Raw genomic sequence first — 26,403 nt, 5'->3', positions numbered from 1 at the left:
GCCACTTTCATGACGACTTCATATCTTGCATTTGCTCTGATAATATGCTTCATTACGTTTTTCATGGTGTGGCGAACAAAAATAAAAATATCTTTCAAGATATTTACACCTAATTGTATGAGAATTCGAGACAATATCGTACTGCCCACAAGGAAAGTAAGCTCGTGTTATCCGGAGGGATCGCGATGTCTTATTTTCATACCAATTCATCTTCCCACACGCTGTGATATCTATTTTATCGCCGAACGTATCTCTATTCGCTTATAATTGGGGATAATTCCCTATTGTGTGGACGTATCAGATCTGACAGATGAAATACCGCAATGAGGTGTTTCGCCATGAAAATATCTGATTTTTCTAACGCACCCATGAGAGAACCCATCAATGTTACTACTCGTAACTACGTGTGATTACTATAAATCAAGAAAATGTATGGCTTGTTTATTAAGCCGATCCTCGCACCTCGTGGCTACAAAACTAGTCATATTCGTCTAGAGTTTCGAGCTATTTATATTGCTATCAACTATTTAGTAGCGAGTATCTTTCTTGTGGAGTATTTTTTTAAATTAAGTACTTTTCGTATTCACTAAGCTAGACTGCAGATTTCAAACATGGAAATATATTTCCAAAAATTTTATTCACAGCAGTAATTCTTCAGTTAATTTCAACGAAATACGTTCGGTTTCATACATATTCTTTTCTCACAGTACTATGTACTGGCAATTAGGGCTTCGATCTGTTAATAAAATGTTTGTCGTTTCAAGAGTGACAGGTGCAAGATATTATTCATTGGCATTCACACTGGAATAAACAAGTGGTTTCAACATTTGGGCTTACGCAAGTTTGGATGGCCTTTTGATGACAACAACCTTTGCATCTCTTTATTTTTCAAAACATAGTTGTGAAGAAAGTTATTGTTGAGCATTCGAAATTGAAACCAGTTATTACTAAGCAAATTAATAAATTATTACGTACTTTCAATAACAACAGATGTTCTTTGCCTTGGTTATGTTAAACTGCAATCTTCGTGTTGGATTATTTAATTAAGAACACTTGAGATGAAAATTTGCTGCACCTCGAAGATCAAGTGGGGTATCATTAACTGTTTGCAAAACGAATTTTTGAATTGAATTGTTGCTTAAGGTTGTTGCGAAGTCATTCCACTGAACTGTGGATTTCTCAAATCTAATGATAGGTAGTCAGGACTGTCTAGAAAATAACTTCTAATAATTAAAACCTTTGGTTTTTGATTGCCGCACTAATTCTAGACCGGTGGACTAGTTAGCGCTTACAATAACAAATCCGGTTGTATTTATTACAGTTTTTGTTGGTTCATTGAGTCATGCTTTCAGGCGATCATTTTCTTTTAATAAGAATGGCTGAAACGCCTTATTAATATTATGTCGGTAATTGCTCATCAAACACACCTGTTTGTTAATGACACACCATAGGTAATTTAGATGTTTTCCTTTAAAGTGTTCATATTTGTTCTATTAATGCGCCGCTTTTGAATCATTTAACAGTTTGAGTTTTCAAAGTAAGTAAGATATCGTTTTTGAATGTTGAAAGCTAATGTAAAGAGTGTGCAAGTTGGAAATCGTCGGTTTATGCGCTCTTTAATCTATAATTATTTTTGATGGAGTAGAAATGCTATTCGTGGAGAAGGAAATATTAATGACTGTGGTTGCGCGTGGTTTAGAAATATATCAGAGAAGTAATCTTTCATTTATTGTAATTAAGAATCGTACGATTTACTAATCACCGTCAAGCTTTGAACAAGAATTTGCTCTTTCAGTGTGAGGGAATTAATAAATATAATTTCTTTTGATAAATTGATGACGGAGGGCCAAATTTAAAAGCAACTACAGCATTTTGCGAATGTGAGCCATTTATTTCTGTCAACGACATACCATCGTCATAACCTTATCCGCGACGTCAAAATATGTGAACAAAGTGATAAACAATCAGCAGGAAATATATGGTATGAACAAGTCCAATCAATCAGACATTATATTGGCCAAGTTTTTCTGCAAACATTATATTTTTTTATTTATTTATAAAGCCATCAAGAAATGCGTGACAATATTTCACTTATGAAGGTTTTTGTTTTGGAGCTGACTTGTATAACGTGTTAATCTTGGCTTGGTCGTTGTCTTGCCTCCGCATCGTCTATCCCGTCATGATGCTGCGTTTCTCTTCTCTCGTTTCGTTTGTCTCCGATTCCGACCACCTGTTCATCTTTTTCACAGCTGTTTTTAAACCGAATTTGTTTGTAATTGTTCGCGGTGATCTATCAACAAAAACAGATCAAACAGTTTAGCGAGTGTGATGTCAGTTAACCGGCGATTGTGATGAACACCCAAAAAGTGTAACATTTTTAGTTACAATTATTATAAAACTGCGACTATTCGGAGATGGAAGATGGGCGAGATAGTGCTTTGGTAGATCATTTTCAAGTGATGGGATGTGGCAGGGCATTGAAAATTCTGCGAGAATTATCGAGTGATGTTTTCATACAATCGATATTGAATAAAGTGGAATATTATTTTTTCATCAAGACCGCCAAGCTTCGATATGGGCAACGCATAATATAGGCCAGTATATTGCAATTTCCTCTCGCCCCGCTCCGGCGTATCCCGCAATATTGGAAAAGAGGGACGCCGGAGATGGATAGCTTTCTGTACTGTTTATGCGCTTCGGCCAAGAACAGCAGACGTTAGAACGAAAAAGAAATTGGAAATTGAGCCGGACATAGGTAAGGGGTCTAGAATTTAATTCAGTTGGGAAAAATTCTGACCCTTTTCGCGCTGGCACAATATTGCACACGGTCCGCTTAATAAAAGAAATTAAATTTCATTCGTTCGCCATATTCCATGTAAATTTACTGATGCATTGAATCGACGCGTAACATCGCCAAATTGCGTGATTCCGTAATGACTGATCATGCGAGCATTCCAGGAAAAACAACGGAAATCATTGGACACGATTTTCCCATATCGAGAATTTTCTCTCTTGTTGACCGCATGTTTTTCTTCAAACACGGAAATTATTTCACTTCTTCTACCTCTCCTGCGGTGAGACTAATAAGACTTTTTTCCTCTAAATTGAGACAAATACAATTTCATGCTTTGCTACTGTCGAGCTAATTAGATCGAGGTATATGTAATTTAACGCCGCCGCGATCCATCCAACTTTTTAGACCAGGAAATACACTTTCGTACAGCGCTAATTGCAACTTATTTACAACAGTTTTACAAGTTCACCATTATCCACAGCAGACACGCTTCCAGGTGATCTTAAGTTTTGGAGATAAGTACTGGTTAAATTGCCGCTGGTTAAAAATATTTCCTGCTCAAGGGTGTTACTACTTGAAAAATACGTATCTACGTATATTCTGTGTTGGACATTTTGTTTTATTAAAGAAAATAACAAAAAATTACTTCTTGCTAAAATAGCACACAGGACACAAGTCCTTTTTCAGTGGTTTATGTAGTATTTATCGAAATGAAACCAGCAGCATTTTTCCCAAGTTTAAAGGAAGCGCCAAGCACGTCAGAAACGCACAAGTCATTCGCTTTAATTTGCTTAACATTTGGATTAAATCTCGTTTTGTTTGTAGAAACTGCGAGTCCGTGTAGAGTTCTTTCGCTCGGCTATCAGCGCGCATATTTTCCCGAGGTATTATTAACAAAACATGTAAAGTTAATTGCTGGTTAATGTAATAAGAAACTCGTTTCGTGATTGTGATTTTGCGGTTCACGTTCGGACGCTTTCGTCTTTGTCGGCGGATGAAATCCGGAGATATTCCGGGACGTGTATACGTGCGACATGGATGAATGGTCAAGCCTTGTGTTCCCACTTGAATCTGAAACGTTTAATTGCTGCACATAATATCGTTGCCGTGACGTAAATATATAACGTGATGAACTCTCCGACTGTACCATTAACTCAGCCGCAAACTCCGCCTATTATAAACAGATAATTGCAACATTTAGTTTTCATTTTGTGGCGGAATTATGTTGGCTGCGCAACACTTTCGCAGATAACGGCCCGCTCCTAGCTTTGCTCGCGGAGTCTGCTGATAATGTCCTTTATTTCATCAGAATTGTCTTCGAGGGCTCTCGGCCAAGACCAGCGATACTTGCGCAAGGACACTCGTAACCAAACACCGGCGGACCTCCCACACGGCCATTTATAAACATAAAAGTTTTAATCAGATATTTTCTTATCTAATAGATCCTGCGAGACAACGTAAATTAATTAGCGTAAAGATTTTAAACCACATCAATGACCAAACTTTGATTGAGATGGAAGGCTCAAATATCTACAGGAGTGAAGAATCCACGAAATTTTGGTTATCACTGCAAAACTAGTTTTTGACTTTAAATTCCTACTAATTTTAACACGTTGCTAATGTTTGTTTTAGTCGTTCATTAGTGCTCAGGTTTGTGAAACTTTCGGAAGTTGCCCGTCATCACGAATTTGAATAAAGTTGACTTATTATCTTATTAATGAAATATTAATATTTGAATGAAACATCGCTGTATTATTCGCAAACTGTACGTAATTACTAATTAGTTACGCGACTTCGAAATATGCTTTTCTTTTAGGTATTCACTGTCATGTTTGTTTATTTTTCTATTGTTGTGACATCGTTATAGAAAAACCAATAATTGACCATCGAATGAGAAGGAAACAAAGCTCATTTTTAAACAAATAGAAAGTTACTATAGTCATAGCTGAAGCGAGTTTTACGTAATATTGGTTTAATAATATTAAACTTACGTTTAATAGTTTTCAAGTTACAATAACTTTTTGTTGGTATTGAGAAATTCATTAGCGATAGGTCTGTTCTCACACTTTGCCATGGAAACTAATGAAAAAATGTGAGAAATTCAAGTTTTTTAAAACAATAATTCAATGTATTTTTTTTTTTTGTTTTTAGGGGATGGATAACACAATTTTGAACAAAGTTTTTCGTTTAAGTTTAATCAGAAATATTTTTATGACAAACTATGCAAAAATAGCTGTGGTTAGTGAGGAATTTCCTAAACAATATCAAAAAAAACAACATAACTAAAAAATTATTACAGGTAGGTATAAGGAATACTAATACAGATCGATGCTGAACAAAATTCTCCACTATCTAGTAAAATAAAAATTGGGACATTCCATTAAAAAAAATAAGTTATGGGTACTTGAAATTGCCCAAACTTAACTTTAAATTTTTTTGGTTTGTTAACTTCATTTTCAATTTTGAACATACTGAAGGACGGATATAGGCCTTCTTTTTTGATTCTCCAAATATGATTTCGAAATCTCTAAAACTAAGCGAGTTACAAATTTTTTAAGTGACAGATGCAATTCCAAAAATTGTCAAAAAATTCTAAATATCTCAAAAACGGTTAAACTTAGGTATAGGGAAAGCTGATAAAACCTACCCTAAAATAACTCAACTAATCCAAAATGGCAGTGAAAAACATAGTTTTCATTAAAAATAAGAAAGTTAATAGCGACTTTTGGCGTAACCGAACGTCTTGCCATCTTATGAATATTTTTATTGAGCAGAACTCAACGAATTATGACTGAGTACGTACCAACCTTCAGATGAATATCTTTATTAGAACTTTCAGTACTTTAAGTGGGGTTTAGACGGAACACCTGCATACGAGTAATTAAAGATTTATAATTACATAATATTGTATTTTTATTAAGGTATGTTATAGAGTTGTTTTTGTGTAATTTTGTTTAGTTCTACTAACAAATCTGTATACTTACTTACACTCACATAGTCGTAAGTATAAGCAAGTTGGGTGTATAATAACAGAGTCTTCTGCTAAATACATTATGCATGTAGAAATTCACGCTGATCTTGAACCGTCGATAAGCTTAAGAGGCAGCAAGTATCCACAAATCCATTGTTTTTTGCGATATTTTCTAACCACTTGAAATTCCGAGGTTCATTTCCGTAAAGTGTGGAGGTTAATGACTTAATGTTAGACAATATCTGTGAGATTTTACGCTGAGTGGTTTATAACCGACCAGCAAGGTGCACTATTATTTTTCGCTTGACAAAATCCTCTCGGATTATAACCGATAAAATGTTCAAAAAGCGTGGGATGACTAAATAATATATTTTAATATCACGGTGTGCAGTTGTCACGGTACGACTTTCCGGCTTCAATTGCGCAACTAATGCCACAACACTTTGTTCAGTGTCGAATTTCGCGTTTGCGTCTGCTTCGAGGACCGTGTGAAAAATTCGCCACGCGTCAACCGGAGTGGAAGAAGAGTTAACCGATCTACTCAAGTCTGCTTTTAAAATCTCTTAACGCATTTAGCAAATACCCGGTCTCGACGCTAAGCGTCGAGCAAATACCGTCAAGAGCCGCCTTTCGTTCTGCGTATAATCAGACTATTGTCCCGTAATATGAAAATACAAAATTTAATTTAGTTTTATATACGAGACTCGTGTTACGTTATGTGTGTACATGTCAGGTTCTATATGTTTCATTTATGGCGGCGAGTCCGCCAATAGTGCGATGACACCCTTAATGAAATCAAAACGGCGGGGGACGCAATCAAAATAAATTGGCCCGGCATGGTCGCTCAAACGTTTTGTTCAAATTGGAATTTTATCTGGTGTATGGATGCACGAATATTGGGCTTAAGTGCGGCCTGGTGTTAGTTATGTGTCACACCGGAACTGCGATTTTTCACCAACCATTTAATTCCTCTAGCGAGCGACCCAAGTGTGCAGGTGGACAGAGGTGCTCCAAATGGATGAAATTCGAAGCTTTCAGTTCAAATAATTAGGTTGTTGACGAGAAATTAATTTTTTGTCAAAAGTCCTAATATTGTAACAAATATTTTTTTTCAAATTGTATCTTGTTCTTATTCAGAGTTGGGTCAAGACATTGCGATTTTGTGGCGATTTGTATCGGTTTAGTCGAGCTGAAGTAATCTCTTGCTCCGCAGATTAAAGAAATCAGAAATGTAACTCATCGTTTTATTTATACATTACTAATCCGCTTTGAGGAGCTAATAGAATAACGGAGTCGCTTACTCGCACTTACTCAACCTTTTTATAAGTGTGTCTATTTTATTGAGCAGTTTAAAATAATGGTAATGAACTTGCTTTACCATCATCATTATTATTATGGAAATTGTTTCAATGGCTAATTTCTGCATGTTTAATACGAATTTATGAGCTAATCTTTAAGATACATATTTTATATCGCTCTATGAGAGCTAATGGCATTATTATTGGTCATCGACTCCGGATTTCTTACTTTTATGAATCAGTCAAATCATAAAGTCATTCTTGCATTAACCATCGACATTTTGTCTCATCTTTGTCTTTCTATTGTGCAGCGTTGATAATTTATGTAATTTGTAATGATTCAAGCTCTTTAAGTATTTTTCTCTAAAATCCGTTTGTGGTTAAAGACTCGTAAAATGTTTATGGCTAATAAAAAATAAATTAACATTTGTTTAAACGGCCGGCTTATTTATTATCAGTTTGTCGGGTAATTATTTTTTAAGCAACCCCTGTGTAGTCATTTTCGGGTATCGGCAGGGACCTTGGAAAGTCCTGTGTGTGGCACAGACGGTGAAGATTGCATGCAGACGGTCAACTTCTTCATATTACACGGTACACTCTGTGTGTGTTCATGTGTTATACGGTATTGAATTTATGAGATGGTTTAATAGGAGGTGGCCTGTGAAATTACAGCCGATTATCCATTTTTCTCTTCGGTCAGCATCACGAAAATGGCCTGATTTGCACGCAACTTGTGCCACCTCTTTAACTCAGCCAACAAGCTACTTTTTAAGAAGTTAGTTACTAGACCTTATTCACGTAAATTAGTTTATTTGATGATTATGTCAATAGATAAATCTAAGTTCATTAACTTAAATTATTGACGTTTTTCCTTTCTGTTTCAGGTAGGAACTTGTCCTTTTCCTTACTTTGACTGGAGCACGTAGGTATGTCGTGATTACATTTATTTCCAAACTGTCTCAGGTTTTTATAAGGGATTAATTATTTGAATGGTATTGTTTATGTTTCTCTGTCTAAGATTTCCGTGTGAGCATTCTGATGTTGAAGCGGCTATCGCATATTTAGATTTGATTAGTTCCTCGAACATAAACATATTTGCGAGCATTCCGGGCGAAGCGTATAATTCTCCGGTGTTGGGGTGCGTAGGGAGGGTTCCAGGTCCGGCGTCGGCCGGAATTATCTACGCGTTATTTTTCTACGTAGGGTGAAATGTAAATGAAAGTCCAATCTCTCGACACGCGAGAATAACGAAGGAAATGAGAACGCGTAGGAATAGGGGGGGTTATTAATTAAGCAGAAGCCTAATCAAGACCGGGTTGGAACGGCTCGTACATATGGAACCCCAGTCGGGAACAGCTGCTGGCCCACACCCCGTGGTCCCCGCACTTACCACGCCACTCTTATAATTAGCTGACCGCCCTGCGAATACTCCAAACGGTCCGACTTTCTAATATAATTAAATTACACAAAACTGTATCTGATTGTGCGGCCCCCGCCGCCGCTGCTCGTTACATTAGCGGAATTATGGAGGCGATTAGTGCGGCAGACATTTTTAATTAAACCTACTTGGCTTTATACTTAAATTGGACAGAGAATGCAGTCTATATGTTCGCTGCTTAACGTTTATATTGCAACGACAACGTATCCATCGCCGACAAAGCTGTGCTAGTTCATGTAATGCACCAAAGTAGTGACCTGGCCTCGAAAGATGACACCAAACCAAACCAGATTTCTTCTCCAACAAATGTACAACTTTTAAAGTTACATTCGCGAATACATGAAATCTTTAGGTTCTTTAGGACACTCGCCAAAGAAATTTTGCTACTAGTCGTACATCTAGTGACTTTTCTGTTTGTACAACATTCCATCTGCTGCTTTTAAGGTGAAATATGTGAAAAAATCGGTTCTAGTGTAAAAAAGTAATCACTTTAACCTCTCGCGTCATCAACTCACTTATTTCAAGAGATTTCATCGGAACAAGTCGAATAGTTTTCAAAAAAAGTAAAAGTAAATGTACCATATACTTGTATAAATAAAAAATAAAAGTAAATACTCGTGTATCAAAATTAAGAACAAGTAACTTTATTTTGCAAACCACAAACGTTACAAAAGTGACCACATTTATTTAGGACTAAGTGTCTCAAGAAAAAAGTTTTACTTCTAATTTTTTGGTTTTCAAAATTCCCATTTGCGAAACCTGTAGACCAAGAAAATTTGGCTGTAAAGCCCGTTAGAACAAGGAGAAAGAGGTCTTACAATTTTTTACAAAAAGGAGCAGAGATGGGAGCTACAGAATTTTAGAAAAATGTTACGATTTATATAAACATTACTACATATTGTGATACTAATGGAACCTTTTTTTCCACAATTCTATATCAATATCAATTGAAACAACAAGATATACAGGCCTTTCATTTCAAAAGGAGTCAGTCTCAATAACTTTTGACATTGAGCAAATCTATTTTCAAGTAAAAGTTTTACTTCTAAGTTTTTGGTTTTCAAAATATTTGCGAACTTTGTAGACCAAGAAAATTTGGCTGTATAGCTCGTTAGAACAAAGAGAAAGAGGTCCTACGATTTTCTACAAAACGGAGAAAGTATGGGAGCTACAGAATTTTAGAAAAATGTTACGATTTATATAAACATTACTGCATATTGTAATACTAATGGAACCTTTTTTTGCACAATTCTGTATCAATATCAGTTAAAACAACAAGATATATAGGGCTTTCATTTCAAAAGGAGCCAGTCTCAATAACTTTTGACATTGAGCAAATCTATTTTCAAGCAAATACAGGTCGTTCAAAACCAAAATTAGTTACATTTTAGGTTTCATCCTTTAATCGCTAGCCACCCTTACATTAAAATTTTAAATAGCACTCCTTACTTTTTAATCATTTTTGGAAAAGGAAAAACTTTGCTTATCTAAGTGTCAAAGAAAAAAAATTGTCGATTCATTTTTTAGTTAAGGGTGATTATATTTTTCAATTTTTAAAAAAATTGACCTTTAGTTTGATTTCTTCGATCCTATAAATTTTTGGAAATCATCTCAATACTATAGGTTATTTCGGGTTTTGAAATAACTTGTTGGTAATTCCAACGAACTTTTTGGTTTGTTTTTCAGTTTCGTTAAATGTAAATAAGATTTCGGCAGGTGTGACAGCTGTTCTAATGCAACTGTTTATGAGCAATGTTACTTAGTGGGCTTATCTTGAATAGATAATTTGTTAAAACTACTAAAAGCACTGGAAGTGGGGTGTCGAGAGAGTGTGAATGGCAATGAATGACCTTTAATATGTTGGCTGGTCAAGAAGTGGAAAATGTTGGAAAGTTTGTGTATCAGCAAGGCGATTTGAAACAATGTTTTTTGGGAAAAAACTTAAAATGAGGAAAAGGTTCCCAACATCCATGTCAGATTGGTACTCAAGCTTTGCCAATGTTTTTAAAATTTTGCAAAAGTACGTAACCTGTATAAAAAAAAACCTTAGAAGTTAAAGAATCCCATGATACGACAAATGGGACAAAGATATAACTAACAAAGCGGTCGTCCATTCGTGGATTTTTCGGATTCTGGAGAAGGGTGTGGGAGTTTTAAGCCGTCGTTTAGGTCCCAGCATGAGGTCAATCGGTCTTTACCAGTGGAACCCGGACCGTCACGGCAAGATGATTGATAATCACCTGGCCTAACCGCTGCTGACGTCACTTCATTAACTTCACGTAATGAAATACCGTGGTTTTACTAATTGAATGTCCATGTAAAGCATAATTGGATTCCCATATCAAGTTGATGTGGAAACTTGATTAAATTAATATTATCAGACTAGAACATGTGGCCAACTATGCGCCGAAACAGCCGTGCTTTACCAGGAGAAAGCGCACAAACACCAGTTTTTAATTACGGAGAATTAAACCAAAGGTGATGTTAAAATGTGTCAACTCTCCATATTTGTTTCTAATTTAGTTACAAGCTTTTCGAAATCAGAATGTCAATCCTCCGTGCACGACTCCACCTCGTTTAGTCCGGCGATTAAACATCTAGCACTCCTAGTTGAACAACTCCTTTATTTATAGCCAGGTTTAATGAAGTTATCAACCAATAGTCAACCAATGCAAATGAAGCGTATATCGCGTTACGAGCAATGAGAACTGGAGGTGTGAAGGGTTGTGTTGTCGATTGAAAAGTGCCATCACCCGCACTGTTTTTATTGAACTGTATAATGAACTGGTCTCTCTGCAATTAGAATGGGATTCTTTGACTTAAGTCTCGATACACTGAGGCAGATTCTCACTACCAAGCCACTCGGGGACAGGTTCGTGAGAAGTCCGTGTTCCCTGCAGATTGCCTTATCTTGTTTCTGTTGTGTTATAGCGACCCGTTTACTTATGCGATGTTCTTTGTGCTCTTTATAGACAACACGCTTTACACCTGTATGCATGGACCCGGAAGAAAACTCTAGTTAATTAGTCATTACAAATCTATAATCTGATGGACTCAGTTTTTTAAGTACGACCTATAAAACAAAAACTACATTTAGCACTTTAAGAGAAGTATCCTGAAGGGAATTGAAAGAAAAAAATATGTTGTTTAAAAAACTCAGTACCTTTTTATTGCCTCTCCTAATTAATGCATACAATATTGCTAACCATCTATTCCACAATTTGTTCGTTGACTGGGCTTTTTGAGAAAATGTTGCTCTGTTTCGTGTTTCCGATGAATGCAGTCTTTTTTTTACGGGCAGGGGCCCAAAAATGAGAAGACGGTCCGTTTTAGTGGCCCATAGAGAGCAGTAGTGTAGATTAGTGTTTGTAATCAAAATAGCGGGGAGGGACTGCTGAATAAAAAGATTAAATTGTGGTCGGGTTCAAGTAAAATAGCCATAATCTTAATTAAAAACTAAATGAGTTTCAACCAACAATTTTCATAAAACTTATTTATTTTCCTGCAAAATTTAATTATTAATTGCGTTTTTAAATAACACTGTAGGCAGATAATACGGCACTCGGCTCTGTATCGATTTCATAAACATAATTAACCGTCAAACGCAATTTGGTATATTTGACAGCTAATTAAAAATCTGATATCGGGTAAAAATATGGCCATTGCTTAACTCGAAGCTAATGCGATTAATTAGTTTTTGTGTACAGAGGGTATAATGACGAATTAATTAATGGCATCGGTTTTCTGTCTGTTCGCATTTTTGTCTTTTTTAATCGCTCCTAATGATTAAGTAATTGCTGCTTTTGTCGGAGGATTTTTTAATTGTCTTTTAAACTAAAGCTAACTTTTATTACACACAATTATACCACAACTGGAACTAGTATTATCCACAGGAAATTTTATGAATGAAATTTTTACCGCTATCGACAGTGGGTTGGATTTTAAGTAATTAGTTAACCTAGAGTTGAACATTTCATTGTTTAGTAGAAGAACTTAAAATAGATCTTAAAAAATGTCATTTACGAAGTGCAGTGTCTGTAATTCTGTAAATTGCTATAATTTAAATATCATTAACGTAGACTATTCACCTCAAATAGAAAAAGTAGAAATATAGTGATTATACAACAGGCGAAGTTAAATTATATATTTTACTGCACAAAATGCTAATAACACTACTCTTCACTTTCTTGTCACCTGCTTTCATAGAAGTTAGTTGACTATTTTATTAACTGACGAGTACAAGATTAATTGACAACAAAGCATTAGTCTGAAATTTTATAAACCTAAACTTACTCACTTGTTACTAGTTTCTAATACAACTTATAAATTTATAATTTAGATGAAAATTAAATTATGCTAACAGGTGGTTTAGTTCACAGGATAGTGGAAACTAAAATTATTACATCACTTCTCAAATGGAAAACCTGGTTATCAAGGAAAATAGCGGTCAATATTCCAAGACACGAAACTTGTTAATTATTTATTTTAAAATACGATATCAACCCACTGCAATTGATATATACAAAAAAAGAAGAAATCCTGTTATTAGAAATAGGGCAATAATTAGTCTAAGAATTTTTAATTTTAAAATATTGATTTAATTATGTGGGGAATTTAATGAAAGTAAATATTGCTTGTTATTTTTGTTTGAATTGTCTTTCTTAGTGTTTCATGCATGATGACGAGCCTAACACAAATTAAAGACAACACACAATACATCTAAATTACGTGTCGCATGTGTGTTGTGTTTCATTTTCTACGACTCGTCATCCTATGTGAAGCATCCGGTATTCTACTAATCGAAAAACTAAAAACGAAGAAGTAAAGTTTTGTAAACTGTCGGTGTTTCAACTGACAACAAATCAACTTTTATTTTACAAAATAATATTTTCTGTATTGTTTAAAATGTGAATTGGATTTTATTCGTCTGCATCTCCGCAGCTTGAGTATTGAGAACAGTGATTTTGGGACAAAACGGTTTAGAACTATCGGCTAATTCTACGTACTATAACGAGCACAATCGTTTTTGATGATCATGATCTAGTTCGCTCTATTGTGTTCGAAATAACCTTTCAGAATTACAGTTTTTATAATCTGACACGCATCGCGTTATTTAATAATGTCTTGAGATTGACACCAGTTATAATTTTTTATTTGGAGTGCCGCTATACCATTGCACAAGTTTAATAATTTGAGCTCATGCCTGTCGGTGGTCTATTTCTCTTGGCATTTGAGCCTTTGACTAGAGCAGCAACCGGCATGTGGCCAATTAAGAATCTAAACAAACCCAAAGAACGTGTCAGTGCGATTTTGACGAGCATGAGAACCCAACGTTAGTCGGAGAGTGCGGGCGGAAAATCGCCATGAATAGTCCCAAACTAGCACCCAACAATGCTAAAATACCTGCTCCTTCTTTATTTCTCGAGGAGACCAACTATTAGTCTACACCCTCCACATCTTCTGCACAAAAACATCGATGTTTGGGGATCATTGTGCCGAACTAATACTTGTAATGATGCGTTTTTTGGGGAAAATGCTGCCAGAATCCATCCATTTTGTGAATTAGAGATTGGTCGCTGAGGTGACACAATACTCACAAATGACAAGTGAAATACGCAAATGAAGAATTGTCAGATGTGTGAATGGAGGTCATAATGATCACCACCGCACGGCGTGATTGTGTTCATTCTCCAGTATCAGCCGACCTCCGTAATGAGATATTGTCCGGCGTCGGGATCGGCAACGGGAATACAGACCTACCACCCGGAGCACCATTGCCGGATCGACGCCTTGATACGTGACACGACGCAAATAAAACGCGCTTTTTATTGCACTAAATCTAGCGCGAAGGAAATTTACCAGAGATAGTTATCTATAACTTCGTCCATGTCTCTAATTTACGTTGTATTTTTTACATAATACACAAAATTAATAAAATATGAACTAACCCCTCTCAGAACAAAATTTTTGAAAAAAAATGTGTAACTCAAAAAATTATCTTCCCAGAAGAAAATTCTAGGGGTGAACTTAGTTTGAATTAGTGGTAGTTTTTCGGCAATTCGGCAATTTCCACTTTGAAAAATGTTGAAAAAAACTTGAAACCTGGAAGTGCTGGTAATTAATTTCGCCGATATCGTGAGAAGTGTCCGTTTTTCTTCAACTTTTAATAATGGCAAATTGGATTTGTCAAGGTCCTTTTTTATTAATTGCGGCTTCGTGCGTTACTACCGGCAACTCTCTACTAATCAGTCTTCATGCATAACTCTCTCATTGATCATTTTTCATTCAATCAGTTTACAACGTACCATCGCCGCTCTTATCTAACGTTTCAATTCCTTCATTCATGCTACCGTTCTTTGTTGTGCGGTGAATAATGATGCCGACATTTGTTTAAAGAACCAAAGTGAGGCACGTCCATTAATGCAACGAAATCTGGCAACCTCAGAGCATTGCATAGCAGGTAAAGAAAAGAAAGAGATGAATAAGAGTGACCGTGCTGGGCGCGAAAGCAACAGGCATGAAGTTGCGTCTGTCGAGAGGGGCACTTTTATTCGGTATTTATGTTATACGCTTCTTTGACAGACTCGATGTCACTGGATCTATTTATTCAGCTCGAATTCTGATGACAATCTTCACTAAAGATGGATTCCGGCGAGGTCATCGCTGACTTGCCACGGTCAAGTTGACTAACCTCTTGCAAATTCCGCGAAACACTCGCTTTTCATAGTTTATTCAGTGGGTCGCTTAAACTGTTTTCACTTTTTAGTAATATTTATTAAACGTATTCCCTGTGTAATTTATACAGCCTGTGCCAAAACTCTAGAATGAACTATGAACAAATCGGTGGAGAAGTCAAATTTCTTTTTTAACTGCCTTTTTGGTCACTATATTATTTTAGTTCTTTACAACGTTTCGAAGAATGATGATTTCCTTGCTAATTTTTTTAATGAAGTATATCTCTTTTGAACTTTTTATTCAGTGATAGTTCCTAAAAGAAATTTTGGTTGTTGTTGTAATATTTATTCATAGTTTTCTCCGTCATTTTTTATTTTATTGGAGATTGAACCGCTTTTTGAAACTCTTCCTATTTATGGGAACGCTTGCTAGTTCTATTTTGGAACACAATATCCTATACAAAATGTTCCAAAATTTGAAAACGTGTGTCTTAATAAGAAATCTCTCTGTGAATACGAAGCCTCACCACCTTTTGAACTGCGTTATGAAGTCATATTTGTTAATTAATAATTAATGAACCGGGCTTGTAGCTGAAATTCCGATGAAATAACTCGCTAATTACAGAGTATCTCATTATATCGGTTGTACTTAATTAAAGAAATAAAAGTTTGTGCAGTATATTGACGATCGATTGTAATCGTAGTGCCCTTGGGACATACCGTAGATTAATTTATTACAGCATTATCAACGTTTTACACGTTCGACCATTTAACTGTATAAGACAGATACGTGTGGGAGGCCACTTGTATCCAGTTGGTAACTTGTTTTACCGTTAAAATAATTATCGATTATAATTATTGTTTCTTAGAAGAATAAGTAAAATCTTGTGTTATGAGCTAAATACACAACTGACTTGACTTTAACATTAGTTGGCAACTATTCAAAGTTGCCAACTTAATTCCGAAGTCACAAGCCAACTTGTTCAGAAATTTTATTGCGCACATGATATTTGGTTTAATGGAGTATGAGTCCATTCATATTAAATGATCACCTGCAGTCACACCTTTTAAATAATGCTGTAAAATTAAACAGGATTTAAAGTCGTTCATTGGAGATTTTAGATGACACCTTTATCTAACTGAGGAAATGTGCAGCTAGCAGAACTGTTACATGTGATGTGTTAATTATGTAAATATTGTCACGTAATTCTCATTAAAACGGCAGTCAATGATTTCTTGCATGCCTATTAAAATTATAGGTAATAATTACTTTTCTGCAACAAATTATTAGGATCTGACTACATTTCAGAATTTGGTTTAAGGAAAATGAAGAAATATATACTTTATTTTTATTGCTTACAATACAGTGACTACTGCATGTAAATAATAGAACAGTTAGCAACATCTTGAAGCAAATTCGCAATTTAAAATTAAAATTAAGATGCTTCTTGGTACTCGGACTTCGTCACGATTTCATCATTCGTTTTGAAATCTGTTTCACGATTTGTCGATACATTCTGTTCGTTGTATGTTGTAAATGTTTTTTAGTTGAATTTCGATCGGTTATTAATTTTTGAGTTCCGGGATATTTCAGACAGTGTGTTTCAGAAGAAGATTTATTTCATGTGCGGATGATCATATTTATTTGATGTAAAAAATTGAAATCAATGGACGCTTGATGAGGACGCTTCATTTAAGGTATAATTTATTGGAATTTGTCATTTGATGTGAATCTGCACTCTTCCTCTCGACAAAAAATCAAATCCGCTTTGATATGTCGATTAGTGTAATGTTTTATGATATAGAGCATGCATTTGACATAGCTTGGCCGTTACGCGCAGCTAATAGATCTGGTGCAGACATTTCAATATAACTGATAGAGGTATTTCCCCGTATTGTTCTTGGTGAAAAAATCCAATACGATTTCAGCTGTTCTGCATACCTTAATATCCGTCAACATTTAGGAGATTATAGAAAGCACTATTGATTCTGGCATGTTAACATTTCTTTGAATGACTTGACATTCTTTCAGGTAATGGGCTTGCCCTCTGACCTCCCCTGAATTAAATATTCCTGTTTGTAGGACCGCTGAATCTTTTAATTAATTTAAGAAACTAACTTCACCGGTGAGAAAGTTCTTGTTTGTTGTGTCCAGTTTACCTGTTTACGCAGTTTTCAAGTTTATAACAAGTTAAGCTGCTTGACCTCTGTATTTCGCGTTACGCTGCATAAACATTCTCCGTACCCAAGATCTGGAACTAATTACCCGAATTTCGTAGGGATGGAAAGTTGCATAGTCTGATACTGTGCACACACACAGACTTGCATGCAGTAATTTCGCAAAAACCAATCAACGATTTGCTGAAAGAGACTGGTTTTTCGTATTTGTCAAGTGTTTGCAATGAGTGCATTGCATAATATTCGGCAATTCAGAGTTTATGCGTCTCGTGGAGGAAATGAAATATGAAAGTAATTATGTTCAGTAAATTCAAGCGCGAGAGACATTAAAGTTTAAAATAATGAATCGTAACTGTTAAGTTTTATTTTGCCATTTCGTATTAAAGTAATATTACGGCAAATGACACCGAGATCAAAATCTAGTGATACATGCGTTTTAGCAGAAAATTTAAATGAAGTAGTAAAACATTAAATGTCAGTCTAATTGGGAGGAAAGTTTTATTTATTGCGGCGCCGGTAAGTGCCCTGAGAAAAAAATAAATGATAACAATAAAAATGTGTATAGTCCGTGCCGCATATAAAACACTTATAACATGAAAGGAAATAACGAACTGGCTATGTAAATAAAGGCAAATAATTTAACCCGGAGTAAGCGCAAGCATCAAGCTTGCTAAATAATGAATAAACGAAAACAAAAGAAGTAATCAAACCATATTTAAAATTTAAATATCTCAATTAAAGCAACACAATATACATTTCCATGTTAATTGCGATCCCCACCTGCTGCATTCCCCATAATCTTCGGCTTGATCGATAAATCAAAATTGCGCGATGGTCGTTAATCCAAAACGCACTGAAATCGTGGGACATATTAAATAATACGGAATGAGGGGTCTTGGTACAATAGACGCGCCCTTCTTGCCAAATTAGGGGATTAAATTTATTACCTGCCCCCCGATGCCATCCCGTTTTATTATTCAATTTTCGTTTGCATTCTCTAATATTCAATTTAGTCATATTGTGCGCCCGAATTGCTTCTATTTATATGAATATATTGAAATTGTACAGCTCAATTAATACGTACGTGTGAGAGAGAATTTCAATCGAATAAATTCCGTCCAAATAAGCGCATTCGAAAGTGATGGCGTATTGTTGCAGCGCACGTCTTTGTGGCCTTACCTGAAACAAACAGCAACGTTAATATTTTGCACTTTTCAATAAAAAACGCTATAATCTCAAAAATAGCTTCCATTAAATTTACAAACGACAATAACACGCATTCTTGGGATGTTTGGAGTCCGCTCACGTCTGCCCATCTCTATATAGTTATAATAATGATACCCTTCACAGGCCATTTCGTGTCTCTCAAATCAAACAGATCGGGGGGAGTAATTTGCTCAAAAGCTTACTTTCCACGTATTTTACCAGTTTGACGAATCCCGGAGGAATTTATATAAAACACGTTATGCCAAATTCCGGTCAAGACAAGTGGCAGAGTCCCCGTAACAAGAATGAGCATTTTTGATCTTTGTTAACCCATGTCTGTCCTGAAAGAGTGAGGTCATCCAGATAACGGGATTAAAATAATTGCTGCGAGTCGCAGGTGTCCCAGGCATTTCAGATACCACCAATTTTATTGCCCGAAATTAAATAATCTCGTTTAACATGCTTAAAATTAGCTTTATTATTTTGTGGAATGTGAGCCGCATGAATCGTTCCGGCGGCCTTTACTACTATGAAATTCCTGGACGTTTCTTGGATGAAGTCGTAATAAGAATAAGTATTATAGTTTTTATGAAAATGTCCTTTGAGTCCATGATTGTGGCGTAAAGACTAAGGACTGGGACGGAGACGTGCTCGGGGGAGAAAAGACGTCTACCAACCAGAAAGAAAACCGGTTGGAGGTCGACAGTGCAAGGCACAATGCACAGAACACGTGGGAGTGGAACAGGACAACGTAGTATCGTCGGTCTTTACTCAGGAATGCGGCCGGTTTACCTAAACTTGCAAATCGAACACGTGAAGATGCTGCGATTACAGAGACACACAAAAATACCGAAAGTACATCGCATTGTCGGTGCAAAAGTCTGCAATATAAACCAAGTTGAGTCAAAAAACGATAGCGGATTGTGGGAACAAATCGGCGCTGGTTTTCGTTCTAGCATTTGGCATTGCTTCTACAGAAATCTTTAATTTTGAATTTTTAAAGTAAAGACTGTATGTGTTGGCAACAAAATTAGGAGCAACTTCTAATTTTCTTAGTCGGCTCTTTGCAACACTGCAACAGAATCTGGTTCTCCTTGACGGATATTTGCAGGAATAAGATTTTTATAGATTTGAAGAGTTGCTCAAGTTATCAGGCGGGAGTTACCCGAAATAATTTAATTCAAACAGTTCACCTTTTGACACGCAATACTACCTATACTTTTAAAGTGTAGGATATGTGCTTAAATATCGTAGTTTAAATATCACTATTAGACTAATGTTGTATTTATTCAATAATTTCTAGGACATCTGCTAAACGTTTAGAGAGTTCAGTATTAAAGAAAGAGGACTTACTGACTTATGGTGACGTAAGTTACCATCTAAAAAAGATTAGTTTTACATATCTAGTTTGGAAAGTAAGGTTTTGTTGGACGTGTTAGCAAATTACAATAAACGCTTTCTGGTAGCTTACGTTTATTTCGTCTCTACATGTGAATGTGTACTAAAGTATGGTAACATCTAAATGTCAAAAATTATGTCCTCAGGTACGCTCATTTTACATGGTAGACAACTGGTAAATTATAGAAAAACCAAAAGCATTGCAAAAAGTATTTGACTTTCTATGAATATCTAAATTGTGTGTGGTATTGGAGGCAATAATTTTCTTCAATTTGTCATTGCTAATTAAAGTTTGCATTGCGCTGACTCGGTCCCTATTTATTATTCCTAGTTTTCTACGATTTAGGAAACATTAATCAAAATCATAATCAAAAACAGCTTTGTTTAAATGGGATTTATAAGTTGGGGAAGTTTAGATTAATTACTTTGGTTGATTGGAAGAGATAGATCAATGCTGTTCGGGGCGAATGAAAATTCAAATTCAAATAAGTGATTTGTGAGAATAATTGAATATGAAGTGTTGTCTCTTGAGTCCTGACAAGGTCAGGCATGTGAGTAAGTTTTCTTTTTCCGGTCCGGTAACGTGCAATAAACCCGTCTTGTGGGAGGTCGGGTTAGAGGTCTCGTCGAGATAAGAGAAATACTAATGTGTGAAATATACCGATAACATGTCGCTTGAGAATTAGCGCCAGGGGCATTAAGAGGCGAACACCGATTATAAACAGCAAGCAAACAATTTAGATAAATCCAGTGTCTACAATTCATACCGAAACAACTGGAGTTAAGATAGCGGACAACACTTTGCCAAATTTCAACGGGGAATGGGTTCAGATAGCGAAATTCCCGAAGCTTATCGGAATTCCAATTGAATCCAGTAGTTATAAAGACATCGTAGTGCGGAACAAGAGCTCCTAATTAGATAACAAGTAGAAAGTTTGCCGGAGCGGCGGTCGTGCGCCCTTCTCCGAGGGCAGAAAGATGGTTGTTATCGGGTCCGGACAGGACGACTTCCGGGCTGGACTACCGCTCAACCGGACCGTGTTTACCGGAACTCGGCAGCCGTAACAAGATTACGTTGTAATAGCGGATAACCGCCGGTTGAAGGCGTTTAACCGCAACTTGGTGTCGCATCGCTAATGTCACTCGCCTTGCGGTCGCCAACGAGAATGCCTAATTGTTTATTGACAACACCCTTCAGACACCAAATTTAACTTTCGATTTTCCTCCGGCTGACCTAATTGAATAATGACATTAAACCGACGGACGATTACCAACGTGGGCGCGCCTTGATCTCTTCACGAACATGTGAACTCGCACCTAACACTCCCACGTGGCGACTTTCTTCTACTATTATTTTTGATTACTTTGCTAGATCCGGTCACCAATTTTTTTCCTACTTCTACTGCTCTCTTTCTTTAATTACATACATCTTTGCTCCAACTTTTTCTTTTAACCTTACTTACACCTAAGGTGAACAAAAGTAGAAAAAATAATCGTTTTTTTTTTTGTTAAATTCGATGATGAGGGATACAGTTTTATGAAAAAAGTAATTGTTTTGAATGAAATTTTTGAAAATTTTCTCCTGTTTTCGAGTTCTATTTTTTTAATGGCAATTGTAATGGTAATTAGATAGTTGTCGCACCATAGAACTCTCGTGGCACCTTATTTTCCATAGATACCGACACTATTGTGTATTTTAAAATTGCTCTTGGAAATAAATTATCGCATACGATATCAGGATATACTTACAAGAAGGTACACCGTTATCATTGCGCTTCTGATGACATTATTCCCAGCGTTAAAAAAGCTGCGAATAGATGCCAACGCTCTTTATAAAAACATTCATTTTATGGAAAGAAGTGTGCACATACAGAATACTTATCTTCTGAACTGAGGCAAATGTTTCTTGGCTGCTTCAATGTAAAAATTATCCAAATAGACACAGTTTGTTGTTTGTTTGTCTTTTTTCGTAATTAGGACTATGGATTCCAATTTTAAGTGGTGACAGACCTAAAGAAAGCAAAATAACTCAACTTGCTTATTCGAACGTTTATTTGCTGACACGATAAATGAATATTTTTAGTAATTTTTTCTAAAATTTTCATTGCTGATTGTGGGCAAACTGATACCTTGTTGACTAATATTGCGTGAGATCGTATGATTTATGGGCGATAGTCGAATTTTTGGCTTGGCAACTTTCTACTAAGTTTTCCGCTAGGCATTGTTAAATAATGACGAAGTGCGGAGGTAACCTTTTTAATTGGTCATCAAGTGCATAAATCTCGCGACCTTTGCAGCTTAACCCAGAAATCCGCCATAAAATCTCTCTTCCACCTAATCCATGAAGATAGACGCGCAATCGATCAAGTTGCTCTATATACGGCCGTGTGACCATCAATAAATAGTAATTCTCAGTAAGAAAACGAATGGTTGAGTGGTTCCGAGTTCTAGTTTCATTGCACGTAGTACATCCACAGTTTATCAGGAGCAGGTGTCTGGAAGTCTGTGAAGGCAGTGCCCACGCCAGTGTACTTGGGCATTATCACACCAATCAAGCGCAAAGAAGACGAAAACGGGCCATATTAAGCCAACAATACCTCCACAATGAGGTAGTGGCGGATCAAATCATCCTGTGTGAAATGGTGAATCGTTGGCAGTATTTGCTCGACAACCATAAAATCTGACATGCTCATCTACTTACCAGCTCTTACAATCAACTAATCTCGGGATTAGCGATGGTACGAGTGATTTATTTCGAGATCGCGCGTGATTTCCTCAATCTTTGGCACAGTTTTGGCGTTTCTGTGCCAGTGAGCTTTTAATTGAGCTTGTATTGTTCTTTGAGGAGCGGTTTTTTTATTCGGCTAGACGAGCAGATAGAAAAACTCCGACGATTAAATCTCTCAACCCGGCGCATTAAATTGTTCACGCGATCTCTGGAGATTTACTGAAGTGGCGTTAAATTATATGATTGTTTCTTAAAAAAACGAATCAATTACTAACAGGAAACCCTAGAGGATGAATTTTTATTATAGAAACAAAACATTTAATTATGTTTTGTGCTTTGCAATGAAATTAGTTTTTGTATGAGCGTTTACGAGGAATTAATTACTGTCTTAATTGATTTTCTTGTAGCTTAGTTTAATTTGACTCTTGAGGTTTAATACTTACGGTTTTGTTCTCTTTTGCAGATAAAACGATCAGTGCACGTCTATGACTTCTTCGGTTAAGGGTGAGTTTTTTTCTATTTTTAGCCATTAACTGAAATAAACTCATTATAGAACTAGCCGTCAATGGCTTTCCCCTTAACTAATAGGTTTCATGATGCCTTGAAAATACCCATCTGTATGTGTCAACCACTATTCTCGATTTTATCTCGAAAATAGGAAAAGTTTTGAGTGCAGTTAGATTTTAATTATAATTTATGATTATAGCAGATAAACGGGGGAATTAACCACGAACAATAGGTCCGAATAACAAATTAGCCGCTTTTACAGAGGCAATTTAAGACGGTGATGACTGTAATTTTTCCATCAGTTTGTGGAGCAGTTTGGTGCTGTTTTTGCTTTAAGAATAATTGCAACAGGCATGGTTCGTAAACCATGAAATTAAACGTGAATAACACATACCTAGGTAAAACACAATCATTTGTCTGCAATACCAGAGTCAAGACCTATTCCATTTGCTGCGTTTTCCCTTTCTTTAGTTGTAGTGACGACGGTTTCGTTTCATGTAACGAAAGGGCGAAGTTTTTTGGCACACTGGTATTTTCACAGAGGAGACAATTCCTAGGTAGTCCTCTGATATGAATAATTATTGTGTTTTCATTCTTTTTATGCAATTGCTTAAAATATGTTTAAAGAAAAAAATGTATTCTACAAAATATCAGAATAAAGTGATACTTTCGCAGTGGCATTTGACGTTTTCGTTGACCGTTTGTCGATGTCAATACCTTTTGATGAATGATTTTGTCTAAAAATGGATTTAAAATTCGGGTTCATAATTTTTTCGTTCAGCTTCTGACTTCAAAACGCTTTACATTTCATCACCTAGTTATTTCAAGTCAGCAAGCAGTGTACGTAAATTGCAACTTAAACGGCCTGTTGAGGCACAATTACTGTGGCTCCTGGCGACCCGTTCTTGGAAACAATTTACAGAAAGCTGCCGAAAAATGGCTTGTTTGTGGTTCTTTAAGTAGAATTAATTATTAATCGTCTTTATTAACAAATTAGTTTTTTGATATGTCGTTTGGGCTGTGTGGGTTTACTTCCCGTTACAGTTTTTTGTAAGTTTTCTCTGGCCGCGTAACTGCTTTGCATTCCTGTGACCATCTAGACTATGGTAATAAACAATCAATGTATGTACGTGCCTAATTAGATCGTGTGTGTCGAATGCGCGTACGCAACTTTGATGATGTCTTACTCAAAGTGCGTGACACACGTGAGTTGCGTGTCCACACGATGAGCGTGTGTGTGCCACGGTTGTATTTGTAGAAAGAAAATGAGACAGGCAGTCCCGTTCCAATATAGCTCCGAGATTGCTTTATAACGCACCACTTATTTTTTGATTGATAAATTCGTTTGTTGAACAAGAATTGTCGGCCCGAAAATTATCCTAGAAGTTGGGATTTTAATTCCGGGTATGGGCAGGATGTCGCCGCCCGCCGCTCCGTTCAATTACATTGTGAGTCATTCGTCAATATTACACAGTGACGGCAGCAGATGCGTCCGAACGCGGAAAATATGCTAATATTACCAGAAGTTGTTCTTCCTCACTTATTTGCTCGTTTGATGCGCGTTTGGTCATGAAAGTAACACCTGAAACTGTCTATTCGCATTCCCCAACCGCTCCGACGTCGCACTCCCGGGTGGAACTCCTCTCTAAACTTCTTCACAAAGATACACAACATCAAAGATGGACTTAAGCGTTGGGAATTACATTTGTATCGTCTTGCCTCCGTACGACTTCTATGTAAATGCCTCTTTTCAGTCTTTTTGCGTCGCCTCACCGAAAAAATGTATTTTCAATGCGAAATTATGCAAATATTTGTTCACATATTTTAGCCAAAGACTTTCTGCCAAGACACTAAGTCCATTTCTCTTCCACATGGCGAACAATTTTCTCCTCTCACCCGTAAAAAGGAAACTCTAATTTTCTCGAAGAATATGGTTTTTTAATGTGACTACATACTCAACGACCACCGACAAGAAATCAGCAACTGTTTCAGCCCAAAAATTCTTCAGAGATGACAAAGATTTTTTAATTTAAATTTATATTTTGAGGATGAATGTTTTTAATTTTTTTTACGAAAAATGCAAACTTTTATTTAGAGCTTTAAAAAATATGTTCTATTTAAAATGAAAAGGATTTTTTTTATAAATGTGCCATCAAAAAACACAGATTTTGGGACTTTAGTTATTGAGCTCCTGTTGGTGTGTTAAAGTTTAATGCAATGACTGAAAATACCGACATAAATGTTGTTTTCAGTACTAATAATAAGTCGTAGTTTAAAAATTCTTATTATTGTAGCTAATGCAACTAATTATTTTTATCAACTATGCAAATGCATTAATTAATTAAATATGTGCATTAATAGTGACGTGTTAATTTAATGTTTATGCTATAGTGCATATAATTAATGTATTTCATTTCAGTAAGTAATTTTAATGTTTGGCAGAGGAAAGCAGGCTTCTAAAGCAGTAACTAGTCGACAGTAGACTTCATTTAAGGACAATGTATAAAACTGCAGAAGACCACTAAATTAAACTCGTAACAACAGCTGTAGGAATAAAAAGTTGCAATTTTAAATTCGGAATTCATCTGCAACAATCCCGCGATTGCAAATTACCATTGTTACAGTATAATGTAACAGGATAGCTCCGTTCCAGGAAAATAAAAACCCGCATAATACTACAGAATTATATTTCGCCCGGAATTATTAAAGCTCTTCAAAACATTTTTAAAGCTAATTTGAAATGCCAATGTTGCTAAATGGCTTTTCCTACACTCTAAATGGACTTTCTTTAATTATTATTTGTCTGATTTATTCAAGCTATTGCTTTTCCTAATTTTAATACTCAATTTCGTTGGAAAAGAACGAGCCTCGCTTCGAATAAAGCTTGTCTCTAATTTGCTCCAATTATCTTCAATATTGGCACCGGCTTTTTTCCGAAGCTTATTAATTCGGCTCTTCCCCGTATCGAAAATCGTATCTCCTTTCGCAAATGGCCCGCCGGGGAAACAGACTTCCAATTGCGTGAAATGTATCAAAGTGTTAAAAGCCTAATTTTTTCCACACTATTTACTCAGCTTAATAAAATTTACAAGCTTCTAACACCACTTTATACCTGTGCCATAAGCAACCGTTTGTTTATTCCTAAACTGACTACCATAAATTTCGTAACTTGGCTACCATGACGTTAGTTTTTATGTTATATGGGACTACC

At 36.1% G+C, this 26,403-nt stretch overlaps 1 protein-coding gene and 1 long non-coding RNA gene across 4 annotated transcripts in view; one reads left to right on the top strand and one right to left on the bottom strand.

Annotated features, from left to right (window-relative positions):
- Positions 1-26,403, top strand: part of LOC661046 (uncharacterized protein) — a 110,020-nt gene that overhangs the window by 47,632 nt on the left and 35,985 nt on the right. Inside the window, exons 3-4 of one of the 3 annotated variants that reach the window (XM_064356669.1) lie at positions 7,948-7,989; positions 23,149-23,189. The exons of 1 other annotated variant lie outside the window; for it this stretch is intronic. The gene's annotated coding sequence lies outside the window, so the exon portion shown is untranslated. The remainder of the gene's footprint in view (positions 1-7,947; positions 7,990-23,148; positions 23,190-26,403) is intronic. One more of the 3 variants, XM_015980005.2, reaches the window with a different exon arrangement.
- LOC107397930 (uncharacterized) lies at positions 17,971-24,803 on the bottom strand. Its single transcript, XR_001574938.2, has 4 exons — positions 23,587-24,803; positions 23,129-23,218; positions 18,438-18,532; positions 17,971-18,390 (listed from the first exon to the last, which is right to left on the bottom strand). It is a non-coding gene; the product is annotated as an uncharacterized LOC107397930 (long non-coding RNA).

The sequence above is a fragment of the Tribolium castaneum genome, chromosome 5 (genome assembly GCF_031307605.1).
Source record: "Tribolium castaneum strain GA2 chromosome 5, icTriCast1.1, whole genome shotgun sequence".
Lineage (NCBI taxonomy): Eukaryota > Metazoa > Arthropoda > Insecta > Coleoptera > Tenebrionidae > Tribolium > Tribolium castaneum.
This window is presented reverse-complemented; position numbering and strand designations above follow the sequence as displayed.